The following is a 25,391-nucleotide window of genomic DNA, read 5'->3' on the forward strand; positions in this document are numbered from 1 at the left end:
TACCCCAACTCCAAGAGCTGACCCTTGAGTGCGGGGACCTCACCAGCTTGTCTCCTCCATTCCCCGCTCCCGCCTCCAACGCACTTGCCTCTTTGCCTTGACCTTGGCTTGGGGAGGCAGCCCTTTTTACTCACCCCACGCTCGGACCCCAGGCCCTGTGCCAGTCTGCTTTTCTGTCACTTGAAGGCCCCCACCTCAAAAGCCACTTACCCTGGATAATCCTCTGAACAGTTGGCAGTTTTCCTCTTCTCTGCCATGTTCCCCTCTGTCCTCCATTAAAATGATTTTATTTGCTTTGCTCCTATTCTTATCCATCTATAATTTTTATTTTATAGCCACTCCATAATGGTCTGGGGCCATCCCTACTGAATCACCAACTGGTCTTACTTTAGGATTTAATTTGGTTTTATTAAAATTACTAAAATTCTCCCTGGGCAGGTGTAGACCTGGCCAGGGCAAAGCTCTCTAGGCTGTTGACTGCGAGGCCCCTCCCCACTGGTAGATTTCCAGGCTCTTTAGTTTTTTGTACAACTTCAGCGGATGAGTGTTCCGTGTGTGTGTGTGTGTGTGTGTGTGTGTGTGTGTGTGTTCTTGCCCTAGTTTGCCTTGTAAAACCTCAGAAAATGGGTTTCCCAATCCCTCTCCCTTTACTTCCTTTACTTACCTTTTCTATGACTTTGTTGGGAGAAAATGCTCGTCTACCTTCCCTTTGCCTTTTCTAAATCCATGAATGGGATTTTAGAGAATTCCCAACGCTATGTGGAATAAATACAGTGGGGACCAGCAAATGCACCTCAAGGGTCAGGGAATCATGGAGGAGATATGAGTGCGTGTGTGTGTTTATTTAAATGTAGCTTGAAATGTAGATGTTTCCTATCTAGCTGTGGGGACACAGGTTTTCACTGCACGGGGAAAGAGCCATGATGTATATTAAGTGGCAAAAGAAGCTGCCTACAGTAGCCACTATACCTGCACCTGGAAGTATAGACACATTCTATCTGAGGTAATTTTTGGTGTGAAGTCAATGACAGTAATAAATTTTTGTTGCCTTATACCTTATACCTCTTCTTTCCAGGGAAATGGGATAAGAAAATCTTGGGGAAAAAATAGACTTTCCACCTAGACTTTCCAATATATTACTTCTTCCCTTGAATAGAGATATTTTCATTGGCTGCAGAAATTTTAGCTTTAGGGGTATCAGACCCAGAAGCAGCAGAAGAGGATATAGGCCTCAAAGAAAAGGAAAATAACAAAATTAAAAAGAAACCTCCTGAGTCAGACTTCCCACCTTTGCCCTGGGGGTTGGTCATTAACTGTCCTCCAAGGCCACCAATACATATGGATCCTGCTGACAGGTAGACGTTGGCATGAACTAACCGGGGCAACCCACACCCCCACACCCCCACACCCAGTTCCATGACCTGTTTATTTTGCTCCCCTGTCTGAAGAGGGACATTTTCAATCAATCTGCGTATGCGGCCCCTCTGCCTTCACCTCCCTGTAGTCCTAGGGTGCAGATGAATGTTTTCCCACCACTGTCAGTGTAGCCACATCCCAAGCACCCCCTGAGGAAGCGGGGAATTAGGAACAGTTCATATCCTCACTGGAGAATCCTGTTGAGTGGAGTCGAAGAGCTCTTGGGCTAAGAGTCCCTGTTTTGGTGTTCAGATTCTCCACACAGCTTTTCGACTGGAATCGGGCAACACAGAATCTGCCCTTTGCTCTTAAGAGAAGTGGACCAGAGCTGGGGTCAAAGAATTGGTTTAGCACAGGGAGTCACACCGGGACTCCAGCTCCCCCTTAAGAATCTGCTTCCTCAGCCAGAAGTCTGCCGGAGAAGGGAGGCCCTTGCAGGTAATACTGCACTGGGCACTTGAAAATCGACATTTTCTCACCATCCTTCTTTTCCTTTTAAAAAATAATGTAACTTGGAAGAATATTATTATCTTAAAACATTTTATTTTTTAATTAAAGAGGGTTCATTATGCTACCCGTCTCATCTCGTCCCAGAGCAGGGAAACCCTGTGTTCAGCAAGTTTGCTAAGAAATAATTATAGGTTCAGATCTTCCTCAGGCCCCGAAATTCAATTAAAATTTTTTTGTTTTAAGTTGCTCGCAGTCACATGGTCTGTATGTGTGCATGCGTGTGTGTGCGTGTGTGTGCGTGTGTGTGAGTGTGCCCCAGTTTTCCTTGGAACTTCTCTGGGAATGGGTTCTCACATGAGAGGCTCCCGGAAGACTGTCAGCCCCACACTCCTTGCCCAAGGTCTCCGCTGCCTCGATGCAGCAGACATTACCACGATGGATACGGCTCCTATGCAAGAAGCTATTGCTTTGTCTTGGTGTGTTGGCTTGGTTTTGAGTAGAATAGTACCTACTGCCCACCAGTGCCCAGTTCCTGGGCTACTTCTCTGGCTTCTACTGAACGAGGTCAGTGTAAACCAGTAGCTCTCAACCTTCCTGCAGGTCAGAACCCTGGGGGAGTTCTAAATGGCAGAGATGCCCACTCCTGGGTGTGGAGATACAGCTGGCGTGGAGGAGGCCCAGGCGTCGGTCTCTTTGAAAAGCTCCTGGCTGCTAATGTGCAGCGGTGATTACAATTCATGCACTTTCCTGTCATTGAAAAACTCCTATTGTATCACTCCCTATAGAGGTGAGAAAGCACCACCCAAAAGGATAGTACGAGAGAACCCCATTTTATAAAAGTGTATTTATGTAAATATAAACGTGGACGCTTATGACCATGTCAACATGTGAAAAAGGAGTAATGATTCCATGGGGGAAAAATACAAATCCTGGGGAGATGTCAGCTGTGCCTGGGCAGCAGAGATAAAGGGGGGCTTTGGGATTTATAAAAAAAAAAAAGCCACAAGGAAGGTCTCCTTGGTGGCTTAGGGGGTAAGTCTCAGCTCTGTCATTGTAAAGGCCTGAGTTCAATCCCCGGCCAGGGAACTACCCACATGGCGCAGCAGACCTCTCCTGTCTCACCTGCTGCTCCCCTCAGCATTGCTTTCGGTCCGTCTGCCTGTTCTGCTCCCCACTCTGTCTCTGGTGAATTCTCTCACCCCTCCCTTGCACCTCTGGCCTCCACCCCAGCTCTTGTATGCATAAACAAATAAAAATCTTAAAAAAAACAGCCACAGGGACATGAGACCCAGATTTGCCTGCCTACCCTGCTCAGTTCCTTGGGTAGTGAATGTAAATAGTGTCCAGTATATCCAGACTGGGAGTTGTATTTAGACCTAAGTGGGAGCAGGAGTGCAGTTATGCTTCCCCTTCCCTTCCCAAGAGAGGCGGAGTTCTCTGTAGGACTGTCCCTGTTTCCACAGAGAAGATTATTTGGGAAGGAAAGTGTGTAGATGACAGACCTGTTTGGGCATTGCTGGGCATGGCACAGTATTTGTGAGTTCACTTAGGCCACGACTGACCTTTCCCCTGGTTTAAAGAAAGTAGCAAACAGCCCCCCAGCTTCAGGACACCAGCCCTCCTCACAGCCAGAAATAGGAAAAGAGAGAGGACAGGGCTCTGTGAGGCCAGATTCTCAACAGATAATAAACCAAAATAGATGTGTCTAATAGAAATGCAATAAATGAATTAATAAAATAAAGAATATAAATGTGCCTATGAATCCCCATATATCTCAGCATATAAACATATATAGGTTTATATAACTTACTGGCTTATGTAATATGTGTGTGTGTGTTTAAATAGAGTGGTATATAAAAGCATTTATACAAGGACATTAACCTTGTGGGGCACAGAGGTGATTTTGCAGATATTTCAGGCTTATTTTTTCAAAATTATAGTCATGTTCATATTTTGAAAATTTCACCAGTGTTCTGATGCTTCTGAGTATGTAGATGTGTGAAGTATGTATCTATCTTCTGTGTTGTTATCAGATGTTTATTGATACCTACATTGTTTTATCTTCCCATGGAGGATACTGAATCTGTGTAGATTGCCAAAGCCAGCAATTCAGACTCAAATAATCTACTTTGGAGTCTTAGTAATTCTGTGAAGCTAGTTGAAAATCTGCACTTGTTTGGGGCTTACATGCGCATGGCCCTTAAACATTTAAACCAATTCAATGCCCTTTGCTCTGCCTGGAACAGGCTGGTGTGGGGTGACTAACCAATAGACACTGTTGGGTCCACTTTCAATTATCGGTACTCCTGAAGCTGGGGAGAGTGAAAACTAAGAAACAGCTATAAGAGAAAAAAAATTCAGTTTGGCTTTTTGCTGACGTCAGAATCCGGTCTGTCAGTTTACCCTCTTCTCTCACACACAAGCACACTCATTCTTTGGTAGAGCTGCCCCCAATTTCTTTCTGGGATCAATCGAGAGCAGCTTGATGGCCCACAGAGGAGAGGAAGTGACCCCAGTGGTTTCCAGAGACAATAATAGGCGAGTGGGGCCTCCCCGGTGGCGCAGCGGTTGAGCGCTGGGTTGCGATGCTGCCCGCAGCCTCTGTGGCGCCGGTTTGATCCCCAGCTGCTCCCCGGCCACTGGAGGGGGGTCCCACATGGCGCGCAGACCTCTCCTGCTGTGCCCGCTGCTCCCCTCAGCAGTGTACTTTGGTCCTTCTGCCTGCTCTGCTCCCCTCTCTGGCTCTGGTGAATTCTCTCACCCTCCCAAGCTTCTGACTGTACCCAGTGCATGTATAAACAAAACAAACAAACAAACAAATAAATAAATAAAACATGCCTCTATATGAAAAAAAAAAAAAAAAGAATAGGTGAGTTCGTGTTACCCTCACAGTGGACACACGCTAGCCCAAGCACAGATGCTTTTGCCCCAAAAGGGCTTGACTGAAAAATCTTTTACAAACCACTCCAAAATCCATGTCTGACTTCTATGACATTTCTCTGTGTCTCACAGCTTGATCCTGTGTCTGAAGTTGGAGCAGATATTAGAGCTGTATTTTCCCCCAACTGCCCCCCTGAGTTGGCACTGGGCTCAGGACCACAAGGTGGACAAAGGAATGTGGCAGGGAAGTCATCCTCTACCATCCTCCCGTGCCCTGTGGGTAGTCCGGCCTGAGTTGACTTCAGAGGTTCCCAAGACTGTTTTATAGGTCCATTATGATGATTTTTTTATGAAAAAGAATACATGAGTTTTATTTCATGAGTTTTATTAAGATTTCTCTCTCTCTCTCTCTCTCTCTCTCTCTCTCTCTCTCTCACCCCACCCCCCCTCTGGGTTGGCTCAGCAACACCTTCGCTTTGAATATGCATCTCATTCTCTTAGCCGCTTCTCTTAGCTTGTTTGCAAAACCAAAATGAGGCAGATGAGAAGAAAACAACCTGGCCTTGGAAGAAGACAACGCTGTCTAGACCCAAGATCAGTTACTCAGGGATGAAATAAAATAAAAGGAAGTTTTCTGAATTGTTTGGTCTCAGGGACACCACTTTATTAAATACATTCACTTCAATGTGGAATCATCTTTTGTTGTTTTTCTTAATCCAAATCTCTACTTTGACATGGGTAAGAAGGAAGAAGGAGTAGAATTGCTCTTGCTCTTTTAGTTTCCTGAATGTTGTTTTATTTCATCCACATGCCTAGAGATGCCGTTAATCATGGTGTGGACATGTCAGTTGTCCAGTCATGACCTGGAGGTATATGGTCCCTTGCTACACAAATCTGTGCCAGCAGAATGAAGTGGGCCAGCCTCACAATCACTAGTGCAACAAAGATATATAGAGCTACGTGCCAGGCTCTGCACAAGGTTCTGAAGTAGCAGAAGACAAGATCCTTGTCTACAAGGTATTCACACTATTAATGGAAGAAACAGACATATCAAGAAGTAGGTATCGTAGAATGTGCTAAGTGTCGTGAAAGAAAATGCACCAGGTATTTTGAAAACACAGAAGCAGTATCTGACTCACACTTTGGCGTGGATGGGAGGTGGGGCTTGGACACACAAGGAGTAGATGATGACAGTCAGAACTGCATTTTCTTCGTGTTTTATCTCCTAGTCCTATGGTGTCATGTTTGTTGGATGGATTGATCAAGGATTTATTCACTCTTGAAATGAAGGGGCAAGTGCATTATAACAGGAGTCAGGAGGTCTGGGTTCTGGTCCAGGCGCCTCTATTGCGGCCTGTGACTTGTCACTGCTTGTTGAGATGAAATTAGGGGAAGATCCTGGACCAACTCCAGCCCTCCACTTCCCTGGTGAAATAAAATATACCATCTGTCCTCTAGTAGATGTATAATATATAAGAAATAAAACCAAAGTTCTATTTCTATAATCCATTCATAAAATAGTTGTCAGCACTCTGTAATCCTGTCTTTCTCAATTTTCTGTGAAAGTTTTTTTAAAAAGTATTTTGAAGTTATTCAGAGGAGTAGTTATAATGCCAGACTTTTTTTTTTTTTTGTGCAAAAATTAGGGCAGGTTGTCCTACTGAAGAAGGACTGAAGAAGCTGGAATCAGGAGAATGTGAAATAATATTTAAAACCCCATTTAGCTTAGTCCTGACAGTGCTGAGAAAGAGTTTAAAATCACCCTGTGTTTCAGGCAGCAGGAAGCAAGCAGGTTTCAAGGACCCATTCACAGAACCAAGTTTGCATCTCTGCTTGAGTCCAGGGGAGAGCGATGCTAGTAGTCAGTGTCCTGACCTGGGGGAACAGGGAGACCTGCATCCCTGCAGATCAGATCACCTCTTCATTTTCTTACCTTGGACTGTGGGAGGATGTAAAATGGAAATGTTCTAGGTCTAACCAAACAAGTCAGTGTTAAAGCAGAAGGATCTAGACCTTCTCATAGCATTTGTTACTCTTTATCTCTAGAGTTCTTAAATGCTTCACCTTGGTTTTCACTTCTGCAAAATAGGTTTAGTAATTCCTGCCCTACTTACTAGTCAGTGTGTGTTCTTGTTATTGTACTTCTCATAATTTGTAATTTATTTTAATTAATGTCTTCCTAAATAGACAGTGATATTCATGGGGACAGGGACCATGCTTGTTTATCTTTCCATTTAGCATTGAGTACAGTGCTTCCACATACTAGTCACCTGATAAACACTTTTGAATAAATGAATGTATGATGTTCTTAGAATCCAGTAAGAAATGTATGTGAAATATCTTTAAAAAATTGTACAGGTGAAAAGTAAGTAAAGTATTATTTCTAGTCGACTAGATTGTTGTTGACTAGCTTATGATCCAAGTCTAAGACTACTTATCTCCCATTAAACCTGGCAGAGAACCTTTCACATAGTAGGTGTTCTGTAAATAACCATCCTGATCACTGTAGTGTTTAAAAGAAATTTATATGGTGTGAAAATGTACCCCCAAATGATATAGTTATGTAAATGACTGACAAATTAATAAGACTTGAGAAAAAAAAGTTATAATACTTGAAATAAAGTAAATGCAAAAAAATAATTCCACTTACAGTGGCATCAAAAAATACTTAGGAATAAAAGAAGTATAAAACTTATGCTCTGAAAACTATAAAACTCTATTGAAGCAAGTTTTTAGAAGACCTAAATCTTGGCACTTCTTCCCAAGTTAATCTACAGATTCAACATAATCTGTCAAAATCCGATCTGGCTTCTTTGAAGAAATTGACAAGCTAATTCCAGAATTAATATAGAAGCTCAAGGGACCCCAAATAACCAAAACAATATGGAAAAAGAACGAGGTCGGAGGACTCTCATTTCCTGATTTTAAAATGCTCTACAAAACTACAGTAATCAAGAGGGTACAGTTCTGGTTTGAAGATAGACATACAATCATTGGAATGGAATGAGTTCCAAGGGGGAAAAAATCCTTCACATTTATAGGCAGTAGATTTTCTACATGAGGGCCAAGATAATTCAATGAAAGAAGAATGTTTTCAAGTGGTACAGGGACAACTGAAGAGCCACAGCAAAAAAACTAAGTTGGGTCTTTACCTTACACTGTAGACAAAAATAAGTCAAAATGTATCAAAGACCTAAATGTAAGAACCCAAAACTATAAAACTCTTGTAAGAAAACATAGGTGTAAATCTTAGTGACATTGGACAGGGCAATGGTTTCTTAGATAAAGGAACAATTAAAAAAACTAGATAAATTGGACTTCATCAAAATGTAAAACATTTTGTTTCAAAGGATACCATCAAGAAAATGAAAAGACAATCTACAGAGGAGGGGAAATATTTGAAAATCATGTATCTGATAAAAGACTTGTATCTAGACTATATTGAGAGTTCTCACACCTTGCTCAATAATAAAAAGACAAATAACTCAATTAAAATAGGCAAAGGATCTGAATAGACATTTCTCCAAAGAAGATGCACAAATGCCAATAAGCACATGGACAGATGCGCAACATCATTAATTACTGAACTACTAGGATGACAATTCATAATAATAACAACAATAATAAGAAGTTAATAGTGAATTGTTGAAGACTGGAAAATTAGAATCTGCATACATTGTTGGTGAGAATATAAAATGATGTAGCTGGAAAACAGTCTGGTGGTTTCTCAAAATGTTACTCTTGTAGTTACCAAATGACCTTAAGTACATATGCAAGAGAGATAAAAACATGTGTTTACATAAAACCTTGTTCGTAGCAGTATGATTTATAGTAGGTAAAATGTGGAAACAACCAAATGTTCATCAACTGGATAATTAAAATGTTGAATATCCTTATAACTGAATATTATTTGGCAATAAAAAAGGAATGAAGTATTGATGCATGCTACAACATGGATGAATCTTGAAAACTTATGCTAATGGGAAAAAATCAGTGACAAAATTACATATAGCCTATGATTCTTTTTATATGAGGTGTTAAGAATAGATAAATTTATAGATTCCATGTTAGTGGTTACCTAGAGCTAGAGGTTTTAGTGGGAGGTTTTAGTGGGGTTGGGGAGTGACTGCTAATAGATACGGATTTCCCTTTGGAATTATGAAAACATTTCAAAATCGATTGTGAGCATGGTTGCACACACTATGAATATATTAAAAGCCATTGAAAGTGCACTTGAAATAGGTGAATCATATTGTAGATGAATTGTATCTCACATTTCGTGATTTTAAAATGTTCCACAAAGCTACAGTAATCAGGAGATTTCATTTAAAAAAAAAATTGTAATACTGTTTCTGCCCTTAGGAAACCTACAAGCTAATTGAAAAAAAAATTATTCTCCATCTTAAAAATCCTGGTTATTCCATTTTGAAAGTCTATTTGCTTATTTCCAACCAGCTTTTAAAATTTAGTGCTTTGGAGTTTAGGGTAAAGTTGTAGGAAAGACATATCAGAGGAGAAAAAAGGACAGAGAACAGGGCAAAGGGAACGCAAGTTGCTAAGTCTTTGGGGAAGAAGCCTGGGAAGTGTGTTCACTTTCCTAATGACTCTAATTAGGTAAGAAACTGTGTCTTTAAAACTAAACATTTTGGTTGAGATTTTCGGTTTTGGTTGTGGTGTTTGGAGCCGAGTTGGTCCAGCCACCTTTTCTGTGTCCAAAGACTAAAAATATGAAACGTGGCCCTCCTAGCCTCTTCTAGTCTCCCACATCTGACTGAGGATCTGGATAATTGGTGGGTGTGGATGGAAAGCCATGGAGAACTTGAATCTATCTGGAGAGTGCCAAGGTGAGAAGGACCTGAAGAATGACTCAAGGAGAGTGGAGTCTAGGAACAAAACGCTCCGAAAGCTTCCCTAAGTATATAATGGGAAGGAACTTGGACGTCTTGATGACTGACTTGATGCCTACCATGCGTTAGTTTTGATTCTATTCTTGGTTTCCTTCCTTTTCCAGAATCCAAATTTCAGTGTCCTGTGTACCTGTCACACCCACTTGTTCCGAACAGGCCCTTTGAACAGAGCCTGTCTGGACAGAGAGAAGGAGTATGGTTAGGTATGAGAGGCAGAAAGATCCAGCAAAAAGGGTAAAAAAAAAAAAAAAAAAAAAAGGCTAGCTCTGGTCTTCAGAGGGAGCACAATGCTCAGCTCTTGGAGTTAACAAATAAAGAATCAACAAATAGGAAGACTTTCCTTATTTAAAAAGGTTTCCTGGATGAGAAACTGTTGAGTTAGACTATAAAGGAAGTTCAGAATATGGATTGTTGCAAAAGAAGAAATTTTGCCCAAGGTGGTCTGCAGAGGAGTGATTGGGGAAGTTTCCCCTTCCGTGAACTGGGTGCCAACCACAGAAATAGTCACCTGCCCAGAGCTGGTTAACCGAGGGCCTTTGTCTGTGTGTTGTTCAATACTAGTCCAGTTAGGGGGTGACCGAGGGGAAGGCTGGGGATACGTATTCACAGGCAGCGCTTTGACTTAGGTCTTGACATGAGAATTCAGCTCATTTGCCGTTGCCTCTGAGAGGCGTAGAATGAGAGAATTAGGAGCCCTGCTGTCATGTGAGTTACCTTCACCAAAACAGACTTGTGTTCTGCTCTCTGGCCGGCCCTCGTCTCTGCTCTTCTTATCCCAACTTGCCTAATTGATACCTTGGCCGATGGTGTCATTAACAATGCCTGAATAATAGCCTGACCGGCTGATTTCAAAATGAGAGAGGTGATTAATATGTTGGAAATCCAGCTAGGGGCAGCAGGGAAAGGGGATGTCCCAAGAAATTAAAAATGGGGGAAGGGGTCCTTCTGTGCCCCCCACATGGCCCATCCACTGACTTTGATGGAAAGGAAGAACTTGGGGATGAGTCTGATTTCTAGCTCCTCTTTGGATTGCTGATCCCTCTGCGTTTCCCCTCCCCTGCCTCCCCCAACAGCACACGTTCTGACACCTACAAGCTCGTTACATGATGATGACCTATATTTTTATCTTTTTTATGAGCATCAAACACACATCGTCTTGCAAGCACATGTGTTTTTTTTTTTTCTTCCCCTATTGACGTGTGAATGCCTTTGATGGTAATTTATTGTAGGGTTGAGCAGCCAGGTCTTAATTGTACCCTAAAATTGCTTACCATTTTGATGCCTCCAAACCATCCCAAAATGTACCTTTTTTCTACAGAAGGGTGTGGGGCAACCTCTTTTTGTACTGTCTTCTACGGTGGAGCTTAGCAAGAACACGAGGGACAGATTCTGTAGCTGGGTTTCAGGGACGCCTTGTTTCCCAGCTTCTAATTGCAATAGGGCTAGAGACAGTTTTGTTCTACTCAGCAAATCAAACTCAGTTTTTCCATCTTGGTTTAGGGCCAATGTGGCCTACTGGTTGCTCAGAATGGTCAGTGAGATGTTTCAATCACAGCATTCAGAATTTTCAGGAAATTTTCATTGTGGCCACTTGCATCTGCGAATCCACCTGAGCTTAGAAATAAGACTGTTGTGCATTAATCCAGGGAGTCTGGGCCATGAGACGCAGCTCTCACGCCTTCTCCAGTCACTCTGAAATAACCTCTACTTCCACAAATGACCGCTCCCTCGCCTGGCTTAGGCAGAATTCAACACCCACTAAGAGAAGTCTAGGGGAAACAGGAAGAGGAACATGAAGAGTAGAATCCCAAGAAGTTCAATTTACCCCAAGCAGAACTTAGTTCTTAAGAAAAACTTGAATTTGGCCTACTAGCTTTAGTTTCCCTGGCCTCACTTTGTCTCTTGGTAAACTAGAGGGCACACACCCAGGACACTTGGGTTCATTAAAGAAGGATGAGTCAATGTCCAGAACAGGGAGGAATGTCACCCACATCTCATGAAAGCAGAGGTGTATGGAGACAGGAATCCTACCGCTCTTTCTGGAGAGGCCAGGAGTGGCAGCCAGTGCTGACCCCAGCCAGAGCCTGCTCTGCCTACGGGCTGGATCCCTGCGCGCTCATTACAGACTCTCCATTCCCGCTGAGTTCATTTGTTCTCTGTCTCCCACACATGACACTCACCCCGTATGCTTGCTGGCACTTGCCTCCAAACATCTCTACAGGCCAGTTCCCTCCTCCTCCACCTCTAGGTCCTGTTTCTCTGTCCTCCCTGTTCAGCCCTGTCCCTTTCCTCTTTGCATACCCGGCCCTAAAGTCTCTTCTAGAAAACTGCCTCAATTGGTGGCGAGGGCGCCATTTAATCTTTAGTTCCTTAATCTTATGTTATTTGCTCTTATGCCCCTATCCCACCGTCTACCTCTGTCCGTGACAGAACTTGGCAAGGTCGTCTGAATAAACTCCCTGACTGAAAGCAAAAACTATTACCACTACCTTCTTGGGGGGATAAAAATCTCTCTTCTATTAAAGGTATTCCAAAGAAGGAGACTTTACAATCTTTCTTATTCTCACATCTTTTTTTTGTCCAGTGGAGTTGGATAGCTGCAGATGAATTAGAAAAGCTTTGGAGCCTCCATGGTGGAGTCTGATGAAATCTCATTACCCTTATGATAACTTGAGGATGATCTGTTCTCAGACTTCAGAAATTGAATTAGTTATCTGGGAAATTCAAAGAAATATAGGATGTCTATCTTAATTATCTGGCTCTCCACTACATGTAAGATAAAATCCAAACTCTGTTGTTTGGTCTTCAGATCCCACTATGGAGACACTACCTCTGTTTCTATCTATAGCCCTTCCTATAACCTCCATTATAGCCTCATAGGTCTACCTGAGATTCTGGAACTTGTTCTATTCTCATCTGCCTTTGTACATGCTAGTCTGTCTGGAATGACATACTTTTCTTCATCAACCTATCATGGTCTTGTCCTTCATTTAAAGCTCAACTTAGGGCACCACAATGAAGCAATCCACAGCCTCTGCAGCACGAGTTCAACCCCTGGCCAGGGAGCAACCCGCATGGCACAGCAGACCTCTCCTGTCTCACCTGCTGCTCCCCTCAGCAGTGTGTTTCAGTCAGTCTGCCTGTTCTTGTCCCCACTCTGTCTCTGGTGAATCCTCTCACCCCCTGCACCTCTGGGCAATGCCCCAGTTCCTGTATGCATAAATAAACAAATCTTTAAAAAAAAATAAAGCTCAACTTAAAATTTTCTCCTCTAAGAATACTTCCTAGATCACTCTAGTGACAATTATTTCTGTCTCTCGCCCACCTATAATGTCACATTATTTGAGCCTCTATTATAATACTGTTTTGTGCTAGAATAATTTCTCCTTTACTAGACTGTAAGCTTTTAGAAGGTGGAGATTGCATATATTTTTTAACTTTATATCCATTTCTGCACTTAGCATAATGCCTTTCAAAGTAGATGGTCAAGTAATACAAATTAATTTGGATAACCAAGTCACATGTTTATTCTGTCCTTATAGTTCTTCTCTGACCATCCACTCTTTCGCTCTCTGTCCACATCAGCCTGTCTCTGGTAGGAGGATTCTGCATTACACTGAAGGTGGAACTGACAGGTTTGATGAAAACACATTCATCCTGGGAAAGTTTCTGGATTAGCTCAGGATTAGCTCTCCTGCTTGGCAAAGGGCGTTTGGAGGCCTGTCTGCAGATCCACTCGACGGGAAGCCAGGATGGAGGGAGAGGCACTAAAGATGAGAAGAAACCGATTTCTGGGTTTGGGCTCAGTTGAAGGATGTTGTGTGTCAGCAGAAAGGGCAACATATTTGCTTAGAGGTATTCATTTCCCTCTTGGCACCGCGCTTGCTTCTTTACGCTGCAATAATGTCGCTGACAGCGCTTCTCCGCCAGGTACTGAGGAAGGGCTGGGAGCTCTGCTCCCATTTGCTGATTGCTAAGAGGTGAGGAATGGGTTTTTTTTTTTGTTTGTTTGTTTTTTGTTTTTGGACTGCTTATGTCCCATATACTTAAGAAAAGACACATCCAGGCTTCCCAGGTTTCTTATCAATTCTTCCATCAATTGCTCCTTCAGCTCAAGTCTTCTGACTCCCAACACGGCTTTTTCATTCTAAGAGGAACTGTTAACCTGTTTCTCTTGTCACCCTCTCACTTCTGAAGGTCCACGCAGGTATCCTCCACAGTTCAATGCCTCTGTGCCCACTTCTGTAGCTTCCACCTTGCTAGACACGGCTTTGTTGTGTCTCCCTCCCCCAGAAAGCCTGCTCTGGTTGGCTCCCAGCAGTGCCCTGAGCCCTCCCTCGCCCTGCTGGCTCATTGTCAGCACAGATCTTCAGTGATGCCCGTTTCCAGGGAGCTCGTTTTCTGTCATACAGGAAACTTCCCCACACACATTATTTTTCTTATTAACTCTATGCCACCCACTTGGCTCCAGCTTCTCTGGTCAGAGAAATCAATGACTTGCTTTCTCTTGCTTAGAAAGTCAGCCACCCCTAACTGTTGGCAAGAGAGATTTAGAACATGTTGCTTTTCTTGACCCTTCTTCCTCTGCTCTCAGGACTTCCTTTCCAAGTGCTGGCTGAGAATTGGTGAACTAGGTACTGTTCATGTTACCATGCTTCTCCCCTGTATGTAGTTTATACTCAAAAACTGCTGGGGCCTCCCTGATGGTGCAAAGGGTTAGGGCCTAGCACTATGAAGCTGTCTGCAGACATTGCAGCATGAGTTTGATTCCCGGCCAGGGAGCTGATCCACATGGCGCAGCAGACCCCTCCTGTCTCCCTGCTGCTCCCCTCACCAGTGTATTTCAGTAGATCTGCCTGTTCTGCCTCCCACTCTGTCTCTGGTGAATCCTCTCATCCTCCCCACCCTATACCTCTGTCCTGCACCCTGACTCTTGTATGCATAAATAGATGAATCTTTAAAAAAAAAAAAAAAAAACAAGAACTGCTGAGTAAGGGCTTAGATATGGAAAATGAATCAAATGTTCTCAAACAATGTTGAAAGGTGGAGTCTCTCTTTTTTTATTTTTTTAGGATTTTTTTTTTAATTTATACAAAAACCGGGGTATAGGCCAGATGTGTGGGAGGGTGAGAGGATTCACCAGAGACAGAGCCAGGAATAGAACAGGCAGACTGACTGAAATACACTGCTGAGGGCAGCAGCGAGCGAGACAGGAGTGGTCTGCTCGCCATGTGGGTTGCTCCAAGGACGGCGGGCATTGAACTGGCACTGCAGAGGCCGTGGACAGCTTCACAGCGCTGTGCTCAACTGCCTGCGCCACCAGGCAGGCCCGAGACTCTCTTTTTTTAAAAAAATATTTATTTATGTATACAAGAACTGGGGTACAGGCCAGAGGTGCGGAGGGTGAGAGGATTCACCAGAGACAGTGGGGAGCAGCGCAGGTGGATGGACTGAAGTACACTGCTGAGGGAAGCAACGGGCAAGACAAGAGAGGTCTGCTGTGCCATGTGGGTAGCTCCTTGGTCAGGGATAAGTGATCGACCTCATGCTGCAGTGGCTACTGATCACTTCATAGTGCTGACACTTAACCCCTTGAGCCACCAGGGAGGCCCTAAAAGGGGGAGTCTCTGATGGAGCACAGATTTAGGGCTTCTCTCTACTGGCCTTTCTCCGCCATCCTGGTTTGCTGCTGAGCATTGGTCCCACTCTCAGAACTTAATACAGAAAAGTTTTGTGTCACATTCTGTTTGAGCTGTTAGCCTGTCTCTACCATAATCTTAGCATTTACTCTTCAGCATTTACTCTCCATATTGGAATGGGGAGACTAGATATCATAAAAGAAAACTAAAAACCAAAGGGCCTCCCCTGGTGGCGCAGTGGTTGAGCGCTGGGCTGGGAGGCTGCCCGCAGCCTCTGCAATGCCAGTTCATTCCCCGGCTGCCGGCGAGGGTCCCACAAAAAAAAGAAAAGAAAAAAGAAAAAAGAAAGAAAAAAAAGAAAAAGAAAAAAAACCCACAGTCCTCAAACAAGACAGAAAAGATCATTTCTCCTACTGCCCTATAAAAACACACATGTACTATTTCATAGAATTAAACATTGTTGAAACTAAAAGTTAGGTGAAACTGGAGCAAAGAAGTCCTTTCACTCAGGTGGAATCAATACAGAGAGATTTTTGGAGGGGAGGGTTTGCGTTGGGCTTTGATGAGAGCGTGGGAAGGAGGGGCTGGGAGGACCCCATTCTGGGGGCTGGGAGAGGATGTTCAACCGCAGGCTTAGAGGTGGGATGGTGTGGGGACGTGAGCTTGGTGAGTGGGCTCTCGTGGCTGAGGCCCAAGGTCTAAGGAGGAAAAGGCAAAAGAAATGGGCTCAGTAGGATCTTAGGGTGGACTCGCTGGAGAACTTAGATGACCACCCTGGGGGAGGTGTGTCCCTAGCTGGGGGCAGGGGACTGGATGAAATAAACTTAGGAGTAAAATTTTTATTCTTCTCTCTAGCTTTTGAGAAAAAGGAATTGAAGGTTTTTTTTGCCCCCTGAGTGCTCTCTGACTCAGGCGCCTTGCATCATGAGACAAAGAATAATAACCAATCATGAGTTTAAGGTCCAGGTTTTTCAAAATATTTCTTACATTTCAGCTGTAATTTTTGTCTCAGTGGACTCCACGTTGCATTTTGAGGGGTTCTATTCTGGAATCATAGGACGACCCAATGGAAGTTTACTTCTCTGGTCACGGGCTTCTTGTATTCTGTTGGCCCATTTTTCTGTACAACAACATTTCACATCTGGTATCTGTTCCTTGACCTCTTTCTGGAATGACCATCCGTGAGGGGAGGAAATATATACCAAGAAACTGCTGCTGGATTTTCCCAGTAGAGAGAAAGAGACCTTCCAAATCTGGGTTATATTAGCTGACCCAAGGGAGGAGAATGCTGGCTCTGCTTCCCAGACTTAGATGATATTTCCACCTTGGACCTCTGCTGGGATTTCCTCTAAGGCAGAAGGAAAGGGAGGTCATTTTCTATATCATGCTTAACTATGAATGAGGGACAAAAGATACTGTAATATGTTGTAACTCTTCCCTTTGGCACACTTAGATTTAAAAGACAAAATACCAAGAAAGGAATTAAGTTTTGTAAAGAAGGAAAGAATAGAATTAACAAAGAAGAACATTCCAAAAGAGTAGGTTATTGAGCTGATTGAAGAAAAGCATGTAGTCACTAGCTGAGGAGACAGCTGGCAGTATGATTTTAGAAGTGATGAGATGGATGAGGAGGCTTCCAGAACCTTCCATCTTCAGGCCTAAGCCTCAGTGATTTCAGAACAGGACATAGCAAGAGGAGGCTGGAGTGGCTGGAATTCATCTTTTCTGGCCTCTCTTCCCAGTGACTCCATGCCCTCCTTGGCTTCTCAAGAATTGTTGGCCTTTCTGCTTCCAACGTGGGAGGCTTTGAGAAAGTGAAGATGAAGTTTATTCAACCTAGATGTGCAAATGCGATTTTGTGGCCAATGATTCCCATATCTAGATGAATAGCAAAAGTGGGTTTTCATCATGACATTCAGTCAATCCTTTACTCCCGAGTGTGGACCCGCTTCCTTATGAGGGGACTCCTTTTGCAGACTCCACACTCCCACGGACCTGGGTTTGGCAGAAACCTTGTGTCAGGACGAGTGTCGGGGCACCCCAAGGTGGTGTGGTTGCATGTGTGTATGTGGGTGACTTCACGTAAATATCTAAAGGTAAAGGAGGGCCTCCCTGGTGGCGCAGCGGTTGAGCGCTGGGCTGCGAAGCTGCCCGAAGCCTCTGCAGCACCAGTTCGATCCCCAGCCGCTGGTGAGGGTCCCACATGGCATGCAGACCTCTCTTGCCGCACCCGCTGCTCCCCTCAGCAGTGTATTTCATCGGTCTGCTTGTTCTGTTCCCCGCTCTGGCTCTGGTGAATTCTCTCACCATCCCGAGCTTCTGACTGTACCCAGTGCTTGTATAAATAAAAAATAAATAAATAAATAAATAAATCTTTATAAATAAATAAATAAAGGCAAAGGAATGTGGATTTATTCACTAATTATGTTTTGAACTTATACTTTAGTCAGTGCACATGCAAAGCTTGTACCTTGTGCTCCTTTTATCCTCATAGCTTAGAATGGGGCTTGGCACTTGACATAAGAAACTTTCTAAACATAAGGCACTTGACATAAGAAAAACTCATGTGTGTCTCTACTCTCAGCCACTGCCTTGGCTAACAAGATGTGCTTACGTCTCAGGAGCTGGATTTTACATGCTGGCGAGTGGAGGAATCATTGATGTGAGCCACAGAGACTGTGATGGGATCTCCCCGGGTGAGGCTGTGGCCCTAGGGTAGATCCCTCTGACTGTTCTCTGCCCCACTGGCTGCATCTGATCTCTGATCATAATCCCTGGGTACAGGCCAGGAGTTATCTAGGACTGGAAAGGGAACGAGGCGAGCCTTGGCTATCAGAATAGACATCTTATTCTAGCTGTAGTTGTTCCAGATGTGGCAAGGTTCCCAGCCCACTGACCTGCAGGGCACAGTGGGGGTTGGTGGCATGAGTCAGAGAGGAATGTGGGACTGGTTGTTTGGGAGTTTCACTCTGTAAGGAGAAGCCGGTTCCCCATGCAGTTCTCTAATGGCATCTCCAGGGACAGAGCCTGGAAACAATTAGTTTCCAGAGGGCAGGCTGAGCACCCACATTCTTTTGAATCCCCCAGTATGTTGGCAGGAGAAGAATTTATAATGAATTTTAAGAGCCACAGGACAATTCCTAGACCAGCAAAATATCATAAAGTGTTTCCATTGAAAGGAAGTATGAGAGATTTTTCATCCATACTTCTGCCTCCATTCGAGAATATAAATATCTCCCCCTTGGAGATTTTCTGTGAGGGAGAGCACGCTGCTGTTAAACCTAGCCCCATCCAGCCTACAACATGGAGGCCACAACAAGCAGTAGAGGCTCAGTGTAAATTCGCTAAACACCCATTTCCTCATTGCTCAGGGGGCGCTGAGTGGACACAGCAAAGGGACCCTCACTTCATTTGATCTTCCCCAAGCTTTGCTTCTTTGTGCAGTGCACAGCAGGGGGGCATGGCTGCGGGGCGGAGAGGTCTTCTTTCTTGAGTCTTACTGGAGAGGGGACCCATATGAATCTTGTAAATATGATGACATAGGCAATGACAGACTCTTCAGCCGCCTGGCAGTCTGTAATTGAAGCCAGGAATTCAGCACACGCTCTGACACACCCAGCCTTCCCTGTGGGTTCCCAGAAGCGGGTTCCTGCACAGCCATCAGGCTGGGAGAACCCTCACGTAATCAACACTCTTGACAAGCTCCAAGCCCTCAGAGCTGAATCTTAAATTACCAAACCAAGCAATGATTCTGTCCCTCTCTCTGTTTCCGTTCCCAGTTGTGCCTAAGCTGTTCCGGCTACTTATTCCCAGTTGCTAAATTCCCCAGGAAGTGAGACCCAGGCTCCAAGGCAGTATCTCGGGATATTCTGTCATTTTAGCTGAACTAAAATTGTTTTGGTTGTAATCAGAGTCTAAAACTGATCAAGCCAGAAAGCTTCTACATGGCTTTAAAGCCCCAGGGCAAGTAGGTTGGGGATTTTTCCTGCTGTTCTCCACCTCTCTCCATAATGAGATGCTTTGTTTCCATGCATCGGCCCTGATCCAGACTTCCAGGCTCTGTGACAGGACATCTCATCCCTCCCTCTGCCTCCAGGCGGGACTGAACTTAACTCATCCCAGACCAAGGGTGACTCTTGCAGACCTGGTTTCAGGGTTTCTAGTTCAACGTGCGCAACTGTCCATCCTGTTGTCTAATTGTACCTTCCTACGGCAAGTCCACCCCCCACTGCGCCATTGTAGGACGGGGATTCGTGTTCCCCTTGTCCCTTTCCAGCTAAAGTGTCTCAGTTCTTTCATGATGTGTCTCCAGTGTCAGTCTGGTCTCTTCCTTATGCCAGAAGAGTAGAGTGAGAGTTATTTGACATGTGTCCTGTTACCTGAGCACCAATAACCTGAGCCAGTATTTCACATTTTGGTCACTATGGTTATTGTATCCACCTCAACGTAGCTCGCCCTTTCTTTGGACTGAGGCCTCAAACGTTAGTCTTCTCTGCCAGGGGTGCCCTTCCTTCTCTCATAAGGCCTGGCCTTCCTTAACTTCCAAACCCGGTTCCATTCTCTCTCTCTCTCTCTCTCTCTCTCTCCCTCCTTCTCTCCTTCCCTCTTCCCTTCCCTCCCCACTTCACCTCCTTCCCCAGTTCTCTATTCCTCCTATATCCCCTGGTCCTTTCAATTCCCCCAACAACAATGTAAAGCACTTCATTCAGCTGATCTTAAGATCTGACATTGCCTCAGTCTTCAAAATATGAAGACTAAAGGAGCAAACGCCTCAGGGGACCGTCAACATGGTGCAGCGGGACATGCAATACCCAGAAGTCAAGAACCCTGGAGATTTAGGGTGGGCCTATAACCTCGGGGAATCCATCGCTTCTCTGGCCTTTTGGTTTCATTATTTGGACAAAGAAGTAGTGAATTCAGCCATCTCTAAGAATTATTCAAGTTGAAAACTGTTGTAAATTTGTGTTTTCTCTCTTTCTTGCTCTTCCAATATCATGGATAGACGTATACAAGCAGGAACATCACAGACTAGGAGACAAAGAATGAATTAAAAGGCATAATGGACAGGGGGAAATGTCACTTGAATGTGTAGGTGGTGCAGGTGGTAATGTTTGGGTGAATATAGAAGAAAATATGTTTGTAGTAATATGGAAGAGGATCACAGCACCTCCTTATAATCTTGCAATCAGCAAAAATTGCTGTCATCCAGCGTGAGGGCAGGAAAATGACTACGGCCAAGCCTATGTCCTCCACACGGTGACCTGACCGGAGCTGCTGGGCTCCACGTGACAGCTCTGTGCTGGTGGCTCAGATGTGTGCTTGCCCTACTGTGGGAAGGCCGGTCCACCCTCACTAGAGTCACTGAAAGATGACCTCCTCTTAAATTCTTACAGATTTCTTAGAAATTCCCAAGTCCTGTGTGAGTGAAAAACAGGGCTTCTTCTGTCTATATTCTAAAAAGTATTCAATTTCTAAGTGGAACTCAAGTTTCTTTTATGATATGCTGATCATTATGCTTTATAAAAATTCTCGTAAAATAAAAGACCATAAAAACCAGGCATTTATTTTTTTATTTAAATTTTATTTTTATATTCCCCATACAATTACAACCCCCTTATTTTGATCCCAATCCCTCTTTTCCCTGCCCCCCAACTCCCATAGAGTGTCTCTGGTTCATAGTTGTTTGTTGATTTTGATATTTTCTTTCTTATAGTTATTCTTTTTCCTAGTCCCTTATTTAAGTTTTCTAGATTCCTGCTATGAGTGAGACCATCCGGTATTTTTCTTTTTCTTTCTGGCTTATTTCACTGAGCATGATCCCTTTCAGCTCCATCCATGTTGCTGCAAATTGCATGTGCTTATTATCTTTTTTGATTGCTGAGTAATATTCCATGGTGTATATGTACCACATCTTCTTGACCCAGTCATCTATTTTTGGGCATTTGGGTTGTTTCCAAAGCTTAGCTATTGTAAACAGTGCTGCTATAAATAGAGGGGTGCAGATGCTCTTTGGACTTGATGTTTCTGTGTCCTTTAAAAACCAGGCATTTATAAGGTTATTAGGCTGTGTGTGTGTGTGTGTGTGTGTGTGAGAGAGAGAGAGAGAGAGAGAGAGAGAGAATGTTCGATCCCCCATCCCAGCCAGGGAGCTGATCCACATGGCACAGCAGACCTCTCCTGTCTTGCCCCTGCTCCTCTCAGCAGTGTATTTCAGTAGAATCTGCCTGTTCTGCTCCCCACTCTGTCTCTGGTGAATCCTCTCACATCTGCACCTCTGGCCTGCACCCCATCTCTTATATACATAAATAAATAAATCTTTAAAAATATACTTAGTCTAGGTTAGGTATTGTGAAAGACTTTTTATATTACATTTGCCTAAATATAAAGTTCTAGCTTCTCAAAATAAATTTTCACAAAAGAGAAAATTGTTATACTTTTGAATCTTTATAAATTCTTGTAGAACACTTTCTCAATTACTTGATTTTGAAAAATTAGGCCCCTTTGGAGAAAGATGCATTAACGGATAAAAATAACAAACAGCCCCACCTCCACCCCACACCCCACCAAACAGAAAATCTAACCAAAGCTACTTTGGCTCACTTACAGAAGCCATTTTGTAGGCTCTGTTTTGAAAAAAACAGACAAAAACTTTAGTTTCTGTGAATGTAACAGATTAGATTATTTGAATCAACTTCCCTGCCAAAAACAACTAAAAATGTTGGATAAAATATTTAAAACATCTTAAAAGCATCAAAGAGCTGACTAGATAGCAAGGAAATATTAGGCCAAAATCTAATGGAAAGTGAATACTCAAAGTGGTGAGACAAAGAGGCCACTTTTGACCTTGCTGAGCAAGGCAAACTTGAAATTTTATTTTGATCACTGGCGTCGGAAGTTAAAAGTGAGGGCTGACTCAGAGTGGGCAGTCAAATAGGAGACCCTCTCCACAGTATACTGAAGAATCAAATCACCCTTAGGATAAGGATGAAGCAGAAGTAAATCTAACTTGGGCCTTCCTGGTGACGCTGTTCGCAGACACTGCAGCATGAGTTCAATTCCCAGCCAGGGAGCTACCCACATGGCGCAGCAGACCTCTCCTGACTAACCCACTGCTCCCCTCAGCAGTATGTTTCAGTCAATCTGCCTGCTCTGTTCCCCACTCTGTCTCTGGTGAATCCTCTTACCTCCCACACCTCTGGCCTATACCCCAGTTCTTGTATGCATAGATAAATAAATCTTCAAAAAAAAAAAATGATTCCAGACAAGCATTTGCCCTAGACACCTGGCAAAAGCAAATCCTCCTTCATTGATGATGCCTTCACCCAAAGCCTCAAAAATTCCCACAAGTCATTCTTCAACAACAGTGAATAAGCAGTATGCAGGGAGAAGAGTCCATGAATAAGAATTGTTAATAACTTGTGTTTATATATACACAGTGGAATACTACTCAGCAGTGAAAAAGATAAGACCTCTTGCCATTTGCAACATGAATGGAACTGAAGGGGATTGTGCTGAGTACAATAAGTTAGAGAAGAGTATAGAGAAATAAAACAAAGGAACTCATGAAACTAAACCAAAAATAAATCCTAGACTTGTTCTTCTGGTCACAAAGAAGTAACTGATGTGGAAATTGTCCTCTCACCATAAACAAGTAGAAAAAAATATTAAAAATGCTGTTTTCAGATATCGAGATAAAAGTGCAGGACTGTGATCCCTAAGAAAGCAGAAACGAAGTGAACCCTATAATCACCCCGGCTTCCAATCTAGAGACAATTTTCAAATAGCAGCAACAGAGAGAGAGATCATCAAGCAGGATAGGGAGGTCATTCTGAATTGAGGAGATAAAAGTTGAGTTTCAGGGAAGTTGAGGCATCTAGAAAAGGTGAGTCAGAATACTTGAGAGGAGGAAATTATGCAGAGAAAGAACTCTGGAAGTCTGTATATAGTCTCCTGAGGTCTCTGGCTGAATGCTAATCTGTGCATGGGTAAAATGAAACTCCATGATGATGAACAAAGAATAACTGTGGGTAAGTGCAAACTGAGAGATTCCTAGGTTACGTAACACTGGGAAACAATAAAATTCTATCAACGCAGAGTGGCAACATCCTTGAACATTTGTAGTAATCGGTAGAGATTCCAGAAAGATGATGCCTTAATATTAAAGCTAAACTAGCCCAGATATTTCCATTAAAATGGCTTAAAAACAACCCTCAAAATGATAAAGCTTGTCTGCAAGCTCAATGTTTGCATTAAGCAGAAATGCTAAGCAAAAGCTATTAGCATTAAAAAAAACCTAAGAAAGGATAAATTTGACAAACCATGTACAAGACCTGAACACTACGATTCATTTTTGAAGAAATTAAAGAAGACCTAAATGAATGGAGAAATATAACATGTTCATGAATTGGGAAATTTAATTTTGTTAAAATTATAATTCTCCCAAATCTGATATTTTAAAAACTGAAGTTAAAATTTTCAATTAATTCCCACTAAATTTCAATTTAATCCCACTATGCCAAAAAGCTGATTTTAAAGTTCATGTGGAAATACAAATGACCAAGAATAGCCAAAATAATTTTGAAAAACAGTAGTTAAAGGACTTAGTTAAATTTGAAATTTCTTGTAAAGCTGTGGTAATCAAAACTGTGGTGTTAAGATAAAAATAGACTATGGGACAGAAGCAAGAGCTCAGAAATAGACTCTCACTTTTAGTTAGTCGTTTTTTTAAAAATAAAAGTGCCAAAGTAATTCAATATAGGAAAGCATGCTCCTTAAACCACTTGTGCTCAGATGTCTAGATATCCACTGGGGGAAGTGGGGAGAAGAACTTTGACCCTTAGCTCACATCACATACAAAAATTAGTTTGCAAGGGCCTCCCTGGTGGCGCAAGGGGTTAAGCACCGCACTATGAAGCAATCCACAGCCTTTGTAGCACGACTTTGATCCCCGGCCAGCCAGGGAGCAGCCCACATGGCGCAGCAGACCTCTCCTGTCTCGTCTGCTGCTCCCCTCAGCAGTGTATTTTAGTATGTCTGCCTGTTCTGCTCCCCACTCTGTCTCTGGTGAATGCTCTCACCCCCGCATCTCTGGCCTCTACCCCAGCTTTTGTATGCATAAATAAATAAATCTTAAAAAAAAATAAACCTGTCACTCCAAAATATGTCTTTAAAAAAAAATTAGTTTGCAAAGAAGCCAAGACTTTTTTAAAAGAAACCATAACAGAAAACCCTCACAATGCTGGAGTAGGTACAAATTTCTTAGGTAGGTAATAAAAATCACAGTCCATAAAATTTTCAAATGAAATTAAAAAAACTTCTGCTTTTAAAAAAGACTTCTGCTCTTGGAAAAGCATGCTAAACAAAGGTTAAGGACAAATCAGTGACCGTGAGAAAAACATTTATATTTATATTTTATAATAACAAGACAAACAATGTAATTTAAAAATGGACAGAAGATCTAAACAGACACTTCACAAAAGCAGATATGTAAATAGTCAATAAGCACATGAAAAATTGACTCCATCTTGAGTCATCATGGAAATGCAAATTAGAACCACAGTAAAATACCACTACACATCCACTAGAAAGGCTAAAAAAAAAAGACACAGTCGTATATATTGGTGATGATGAGGAGTAATTGAAACTCTCATACACTAGCGATGACAATGGAAAATGGCATAACCACATTGGAAAACAGTTCAGCATTTTCTCATTAAATTAAACACGTACTGACCACAAAGCTCAGTTGCATTCCAGGTATTTATCCAAGATAAATGTACTTGTCTGTTTTACACAATAAGTGAAAACTGAAAACAACCCAAATGTCCACCAGTTGGTGAATGGATATACAAATTGTGGTGTGTGCACACAGCGATACTCCTCGGCAATAAAAAGGAATGAACTATTTTGATGCATGTAACTTCAGGATACTGGGGAGCATAATTTTGTATTGAGTTTCCCTACATGTTTTCCATGTTATTCTATTTGAGTTGCTATCTTTCTCCTATTATCCACAGGAGCCTCTCTCCAGTCTAAATGTTTGCTGCTCGTAGTGTGGCTCATGACTAGCAATACCGGCATTACCAGGAGTCTGTGAAAA

This window comes from Talpa europaea (assembly GCF_964194135.1).
Source record: "Talpa europaea genome assembly, chromosome: 15".
Lineage (NCBI taxonomy): Eukaryota > Metazoa > Chordata > Mammalia > Eulipotyphla > Talpidae > Talpa > Talpa europaea.